Here is an 8,997-nt window from a genome sequence, read left to right as displayed (position 1 = left end):
CAGCAGGTCTCCAAGGTGAAGAGCCTCTAGTCGATAGAATAATGTAGGTAAGGGAAGTCGGCAAATTGGATCCGTAACTTCGGGATAAGGATTGGCTCTGAGGATCGGGGCGTGTCGGGCTTAGTCGGGAAGTGGGTCAGCGCTAACGTGCCGGGCCTGGGCGAGGTGAGTGCTGTAGGGGTGCCGGTAAGTGCGGGCGTTTAGCGCGGGCGTGGTCTGCTCTCGCCGTTGGTTGGCCTCGTGCTGGCCGGCGGTGCAGGATGCGCGCGCCTGCGCGGCGTTCGCGCCCCGGTGCTTCAACCTGCGTGCAGGATCCGAGCTCGGTCCCGTGCCTTGGCCTCCCACGGATCTTCCTTGCTGCGAGGCCGCGTCCGCCTTAGCGTGCTCCTCCGGGGGCGCGCGGGTGCGCGGATTCTCTTCGGCCGCCATTCAACGATCAACTCAGAACTGGCACGGACTGGGGGAATCAGACTGTCTAATTAAAACAAAGCATTGCGATGGCCCTAGCGGGTGTTGACGCAATGTGATTTCTGCCCAGTGCTCTGAATGTCAACGTGAAGAAATTCAAGCAAGCGCGGGTAAACGGCGGGAGTAACTATGACTCTCTTAAGTAACTATGACTCTCTTAAGGCGATCAAGTGGCGGCGGCGCGGCTGCATCCGAACTCTGCTTCTCGAAGCAGGGTTTTGCTGTAGCCTAGCTGCTACCGCGAGGTCCCTTCCTTGGGTTGTAGTTACAGGGAGTGTGAAGCGCAACACATGGGCCTAGCCCACTTAGCCTCTCCACTTCTGCGGTCTTCTCCCCTTCACGTGGGCCCGCTGATTTTCGCAGAGCAGAAGACCGCACCAGGGGCCTGGGGGGGTTACCAGCCCCCCCTCGCATTATCCCTTTTAGTTGGGGGCAGTCTATATAATAATATAAGTGGTGGTCCTTCCGCTGAAGGCGCCACCCCAGCTTCCCCAGCATCTATCCGGCCAACCGGCCGTGACGCAAATACGGTAACTTGTGTAGCTTCTTACGCCTGCAGTGAGTGCCACCGCAGCTTCACAACCAAGAACGGTGTCGGGGTCCATCGCCGCCGCCAACATCCTGCGGCCGCCAACGCGGAGATCGTCACGGAGAGGCATCGCGCGAGGTGGACGGAAGAAGAGGTCCTATCGCTCGCCAAAGCGGAGGCCGAACTTTTCCTTGAGAGGGACGCACGGTTCTTCTTCGTCAATCAAGAGCTGACGAGGATATTCCCCGACCGAACACTTGAGGCGATCAAGTGCCAGAGGCGGAAGGCTGCCCACAAGCAGCTTGTCCGCCAATTCATGGAGGCGCTTGAAGTCGGTCGGGGGGAAGAGCCGGCGTCCCGCCGGGGAGCGGTGAGGCCGCCGCCAGACGCGGGCGATAGTGCTGCGCCACCCGATGACGCAGATACGGACTTCGCGGCCGACACCACCGGGCCGCCGCTGGAGGGGCCGACTGACGCCGCCGTCTGGGAGCATCTAGCGGGGCTACCCGCTTCCGCTCAGCGCTTCTCGGCACTAGACCGAATTATCGGTCTGGGGCCGGGAGCGCTGCCCGAAGTCATCCTGGGCATGCTTCCGGACGCCCTTGCGTCGGTCGGGTCCAGAGAAGAGAGGTCAGCCACGAGGACACAGAGGCCGCGCCAACCACCTAAGCGGCCTCCTGCTGCTCCGCCGCAGCAAAGGCGCAAACGGCGCCGATGGGAGTACGCCAAGACACAGGGTGCCTTCCGGCGGTCGCGCGCGCGCTGCGTGCGTGGCCTTCTGGATGGCACCCTGTTGCAGCCGCCTCCTGACATCCCCGGTCTGCTGGACTTCTGGGCGGACCTCTTCACGAAGAAGCCCATCTCCACCGCGGGCTTCATCCGTGACCGCCTCCTGCCGCACTCGGAGCCTGTTGCTCCTGAGCGCCTGTGGGGGCCGGTCACATATGAGGAGGTCGCCGCTGCCTTGCCGCCCAGAGGTTCAGTAGCCGGCCCGGACGGCCTTACTCCCGTCGAGCTGCGGCGCCTGCCGCACGAAGTCCTCGTGAAGTTGATGAACCTCTTCATTCTGGCCCGTGCCCTTCCAGAGCGTCTGCTTCGCGCACGTACGTCCCTCCTCCCCAAAATGGCTGCACCAACATCCCCTGCTGACTTTCGCCCCATCACGGTCTGCTCGGTGCTGGCGCGGACCTTCCATAAGGTTCTTGCGTCACACCTGATGCATGCATGTGCTGTGGACGAACGTCAGCGGGCATTCGTCCCTCGGGACGGGATGTTGGAGAATACCTTCATCCTAGACACTGCTCTCACCGACGCAGTCCGCTCCTGCCGCTCTGTCTTTGTGGCGTCGGTCGACGTTTCTAAGGCCTTCGACTCGGTGGATCATGCAGCCCTTCGCCCTGTGCTGAGGGCTCATGGCCTACCGGAGAGCTTTATTGAATACGTCGACCGGTGCTACGAGAGCAGCGCGACGGTGATAGCTGGCGGCGCCGGCGTGGGCGTGTCTGTGCAGCCGTCACGGGGCGTCCGTCAGGGCGATCCCCTCTCCCCCCTCCTTTTCAATTTTGCGTGGACCATGTTTTAGGACAACTGCCCTCCCACATCGGAGCTCGCATACTTGGTCGCAGAATCAACGCTGCGGCCTTTGCTGATGACATCCTGCTCTTCGCATCGACCGCGAGGGGCTTGCAGTCCCTCATCGACGCAGCCATCGCAGCCCTCGCACATCTGGGGCTGCAGGTCAACGCCCGGAAGTGTTTCACCCTCGCCTTGGTCGCGTCAGGACGCGAGAAGAAGGTGAAGGTGGATGGGGACGTCACCTTCAGGGCAGGCAACACCACCATGCCTGCCCTGCGCGTGGGTGAGACCTTCCGGTACCTGGGACTGCAATTCTCCACCGCCGGTCGCTGCATCTTCAACCCCCGACGTCATCTGGGGGAGCAGCTGGATGTCATCACGCGAGCTCCGCTCAAGCCGCAACAGCGCCTCTATGCTCTCACGAATGTGCTCCTTCCTGGCCTGTACCATGGGCTGGCACTTAGCCGCACCCGCCTGGGTGCGCTAAAATCTGCTGACATCACCGTCCGAGCCGCCGTCAGGAGATGGTTCCGCCTCCCAGCGGACACTCCCCTGGGCTACTTCCACGCTCCTGTTGCCCAGGGGGGCCTCGGCATTCCATCGTGCCGTTGGATGGGACCAAACCTTCGTCGGTCCCGTCTCCTGGCGTTGAAGAAGGTCGGGCCAGCCTTCGACGGTGCAGGCCTGGATGAGGTGCAGCGTGAGATCGAGGTACTGGAGCGGCATCTTATGTGGGAGGGCCACCTCCTCAAATCGTCAACGCAGGTTGGAGAAATGTGGGCAGCACGCCTACACGTTGCCATCGACGGCGCAGCGCTATCATCTTCCGCCGCCGTCAAAGGGCAACATCAGTGGGTCGCCGACACCAGTCGTCTTCTATCTGGGCGTAACTACATCGACGCTCTCCGCGCCCGCATCAACGCCTTCCCGACGAGGGCACGGCGTAGCCGGGGGCGGGAAGCGGACACCAGATGCCGCGCGGGCTGCCAGGCCGTGGAGACCGCCAACCACGTATTACAGGCTTGCTACAGAACGCACGGGTCCCGAGTAAAGCGTCATGACGCAATTGTGCGCTATGTCGCTCGTGGACTCGCGCAGAGGGGCTTCAATGTCTCTGTGGAGCCCCACCTCCGTACACCTGAGGGGATACGCAAGCCTGACGTGGTGGCGGTCAAAGACGGCACCGCCCGCGTGATCGACGCCCAGGTAGTCGGAGACCATCTCCGGCTCGACTGGTGTCACTCTCAGAAGGCGGCCTACTACGACACGCCATCCATCCGGCGTGCCATCTCCAATCTGCACCGTGACGTCGAGGAGGTGACTGTGTCCACCGCAACATTGAACTGGAGGGGCGTATGGTCTCCAGCGTCGGCGAAGGATCTTTTTACATTAGGATTTCGACCCCGAGAACTGGCGGTGCTCAGCACAAGAGTACTGCAGAGCTGCTACACGAGTTACCGTATTTACGAACGAATGACGTCCGCAAGGCCGATGCCACGTGCCGGCGTCGGATAGACTGCTGGATATTTTCTTCGCCTTGACTCCTGGGGCCTATCCACAGGAGGAATACCCGTCTTTATTCTGTGTTCTTTGTCTTTCTCTTTGTCTATCTTTGTTCTCTTCCGTTTTCCACAATACTTTATATTTATTTATTATATTATTTTATTCGCCCTGTAAGTCCCCACCTCGGTGGTGGACATGGCGTTCAATATGTCATCTTTGTGTATATAATGTATTGTATTATTCCTCGGAATAAAGACGGCTTATCATAGCCAAATGCCTCGTCATCTAATTAGTGACGCGCATGAATGGATTAACGAGATTCCCGCTGTCCCGCTGTCCCTCTCGTCGCGTGCGGTCGAGCGTCGCGTGCGCTCCCGTTCTTTCGGCATTTTGGGTGGGAAAATCGAGTGCAATCTTTGTGAAATTTGGCACAGAGTCTCGCGTTGTGACAGTACAACCCGTGTAGGAAAATCTTTTCCCTCGCTCTAACCGATCTTGTGTTATGGTGACTTTTTCGAAATTGGAAATTTAGTGTTGTGTCGTCTAAATTAGTGATGTTGTGGTATTTGTGAAGTGCTTCACCGACGCAGACTACATCGTGGAACGTCGCTGATACATCACCTGAGTCGTCGAAAAGGTATTTGTGTCAAAGTTTTTCAAAAATCGATGTTTTCGTAAAGCCATGACTTACCACAACCCTCGTGAATTCTTGCAACTTCAATGGTACTGGACAGGCGCTGTAATTGTATTTCATATGTAAATCGGCAGTAAAGTCAGCCACTGTGTCTAGAAAGTGCTATTTTGGTGGTCGTGCCTTGCTCTTTGTCTCGCGCGGTTCTCCGCGCGCACCGCATGCTTTTAGAAATCCGTTTCCATCCGAGTAGCTTCAATCGTTATCTAGCTTTCAAGCACACGGATGCATTCTTCAGGCTTTCCTCTAGCGGACAGTGTGTAAATAAGTGAAGCTTTCATTGATATTTTTAAAGTTACAGGCGACCAAAGCGAAGAACGCGTGGTAACCACGTGGCGACCGGAAGTTGCCGATAGTCACCCAAAGATAGGGTGCTGGGGAAAGTTCAAGACCACCGATTGATAGATGTTCTTGTACTCTATCAAACGACGTAGAGAAACTGTGGTGTACTTTTCAGAATACAGCTGTTTAATTGATTTTCCTACGCGCGCGCACACGCGCCGTTGTTCTGCCGCGCCTATGCAGTAATCCGTTTGCATCCGCCTGACGATAGCCGATAGCTCTTGTGAACGCATTCACTGCTGTTCTCCATGTGACTCTCTATCCAAATATGAAAAGAGAAGTGCACATTATTTTGTGTGTTTAGGAGCTATAGGCATTGTAAGTGACGACATCGAAGCGGCCACGTGTCGGACCGCGCGCACATCGCGTCTCTGTAGTAATCCGCTTGCATCCACGTGACGGCTGTCGGTAGCAGGTTTGTATGCATGGGATTGTGTTCTCCATGTATCGTGCTATACAGTGATGTAGAGGGAAGCACTTTTATCCTCGTGAGATCTATAGTTACTGGTACTGAAAGCAAAGTTTCCGAAGCGGCCGCATGTTTGTCGGGAAGTGCAGATTTCTTAGGTTAAATCGTGCCTGTAGGAAACTATCAAACACGTGGTGCCGTACGCTTTTTCACCTCCATACTGTTGACATAAAGAACTAGTGGTTCCTCTGCCATAATATAGCAGCGGAACAGTATTTCTTTATGGACTACGCACACGCGCGGGCAACGTGGAAACGGGAAGGAACAGAGAACTCATCACTGAGTAGGGCTCTTATTGAAGAATTGTCCCTCTCGCTCGCCAGCCACCAATGATACCAGCCTTTCTGTCGACGTGTATAGTATGCCCTGACATTTCGGTAGGCCTGTCTTTACATCTTCTGTTGTCTGTTAGGTTAAAACACTCATTAACATGAGAAAGATCGCGTGCAACATGTGTCTGTAATTATGAAACTGTGTAACTATGTGTTAGGCTAGGAAAGGAAACTGTGTAACTATGTGTTAGGCTAGGAAAGGAAACCGAAACGAATATCGAGTGCAGTGACAGCTCTCTTGCACGACGCCGATGGTAGGAAAATGTGTGTTAGGTTAGGAAATCTGACTGAAAAATAAACTTTTGCTGTTATCATATAAGTTGTTTTTTTTTTTTTATGCTAGATTAGGAAATACCCTCAGAGTAGCTAAGTCGTATGTGTATGTGTATGTGTAGCTGTCAGCTCTGCATGAACGTCGGCGATAGGAAATAAACTCCTTGGTGATTTAGCATCGTAGGTTAGACGGGTCCCTTATACTTCTCATGTTATTATTAGGTTAGTAACTCTACTCTTTTTTTTTTTTCTCTAGGTTAGGAACTCTACTTACGTAAGACATATCATGTACATGTGTGAAGGTGGAAGAGGATAGGATTAGGTTAGTAACTCTACTGTTCTTTCTTTAGGTTAGGAACTCTACTTACGTAAGAAATATCATGTACATGTGTGAAGGTGGAAGAGGATAATGCCTGACAATTAGAGAAACTTCCCTTAGAAGTTTTCTGTACCCTGTAGTGTTCTCATCACGGGTGGAAATCTAAGCCCTGAGGAACAGAAGAGCTCTGTAAAGCCGCCCCAGGATGGGGCCCAGTAAAGAAAATGTAGACACAGTAAAGGAACTGGGCCGAAACTCCATGAATCAAATTGACAAGGAAGGAACTAAGATATGTATCGACCATCAAGAAATGTCAAACATAAGAGAAGAGATGGAGGCGTTTCTGTTTAATGAGAACAACAAGATAAACAACGCCCAGAAGAAATTCATACTAGGGAAACTGTCAGTATACGAGCAGATACTGAAGAAATATGAAATGGAGATTCTAGAGCTATCAACAGAGCTGAGGTGTGTCAAGGCCACTGTAAATACATCTCCTGTACAAGTCGAGAGCTATGCCAGCAAGGCAGCGGCACAACCATCAATACCGAAAAACGAGCCCAGGAAAACCCAGCAACCAAAAGTTCTCATGATTAAACCAGCAGACGGAGTTCAGAAAACAGACAAAGAACTTCAAGAAACAGTAAGGACGCTAATCGCCACTTCACTAAAAGATGTGAGGATCTCAAAATGTAAGGCAGTAAAAGATAAAGGCATTGTTCTTGAGGTCCCAAATGATCAGGATGCAGAAAAAATAAGGAAGTGCGGAGACATAGCTCAGTCCGGAATTGCTATATCAGATCCAAAGAAAAGAAACCCAAAGGTAATCATCTTCGACGTCCCAAGACAGAGAACAGAAGAGGAGCTGAAAACCGAGCTGTTTGAGAGAAACCTCTCCAGGCTAAACATATCTCAGGATGAGGTGATGGATGGCATGAAGGTGCTGTTCAAGACTGGCCCGAAGGAACGGGAAGACGTAAACTTGGTTTTGGAGACAACACCAGAGCTCTGGAATAAACTAACACAGCAAGGCCGTGTGTACATAAACTGTACATCACATAAAGTGAAAAACTACAACAACATAAACAGGTGTTTCAAATGCCAGGGACATGGACACACAGCTGCCAAGTGCACAAGCGCGGAAAACATCTGTGGTCACTGCGCAGCATCTGGACACACCTACAAGGACTGCCCAATGAAAGATCAGCCAGCACACTGTGCAAACTGCAAGCGTGCTAAGAAGCCACACAACCATGCCGTAACAGAGAAATCCTGCCCAGAATATAACAAAGTCAAGGCCATAATAACCTACAGAACTGATTATGGCCAGTAGGGACGATGGGCCTCTGCAAACTGGAAGAAGACAAGGGACCAGCACACAGAACAATGTCATTAAGATTCTCCAAATAAATGGGCAAAGGGCAAAAAAAGTCCCAGATCAACTGGCACAGAGAATAAATGAAGAGAATGTGGATGTGCTGTTGATCCAGGAACCCTACTGCATAAACAACAAAGTAGTTGGCTATCCCCCAAATTACCAGCTCATCTATAGCGCCAAACACGGAGCAACAAAGGCAGCTATAGCAGCCCGGTCGCAGACACTAACAGCAATGCAGCTCACAAATTTCTGCAATAAGCACATGGCTGTTGCTAGTGTAAGTGGGAACTTTGGCGAGATCTACGCAGTTAGCCTCTATTGCCAATATGGTTCACCTGTAGATCAGTTCCTCAAAGAATTGGACGTCATCCTGGACAAACTGAGTGGGAAAGCAGTAGTCATAGGAGCTGACACAAATGCCAACTCACCAGTCTGGCACAGCCAAACAACAGACGAGGCAGGCAGAAAGTTGGAGGACTTTATCTCTCAACATGGTCTTCTAGTTATAAACGAGAGATCGCAGCTAACTACTTTCAGTGGGCCCAATGGGGAGAGTAACATCGATGTTACAATATGTACACCCTTAGCTGCCAGAATGCTGTGTAGGTGGATGGTACACGAGGAATGGACATCAAGTGACCACAGGGCAATCACTTATGAGGCCAGAGTACCACAGAGAATGAGGGCAAAAGAAGAACTTCCAAATTATAATACTAGCTGTGCAAAGTGGTCAATCTTTGATAGACAGCTCATCAGTGCCACAGAGAACTGGCTACAAAACCCACAGGAGGGGGTCAACGAAAAAGTAAACAGACTGCAGGTGGCAGTCTATGAGAGCTGTAAAAAATCAATGAGAAGGAAGAGACAGGTGCAAAATCCAGTACCATGGTGGAACACAAAGCTAGCAAACCTGAGGCGGGACACCATGTCTGCACGGCGATTACTACAACATACACGCAAAATTGAAAACGAAACTGCTCTGGTAGCTGCAAAGAGAAACTACAACAAAATTAAAAACCGGTTCAACAAGGAAATAGCCAAGGCAAAAGAAGAGACATGGAAGAAGTGGGCCTCTGACTGTGACAAAAACGATCCATGGGCCATAACGAGAAGAGTAC

Source organism: Schistocerca gregaria, chromosome 3 (genome assembly GCF_023897955.1).
Source record: "Schistocerca gregaria isolate iqSchGreg1 chromosome 3, iqSchGreg1.2, whole genome shotgun sequence".
Classification (NCBI taxonomy): domain Eukaryota; kingdom Metazoa; phylum Arthropoda; class Insecta; order Orthoptera; family Acrididae; genus Schistocerca; species Schistocerca gregaria.
Note: the sequence above shows the minus strand (reverse complement) of the source record.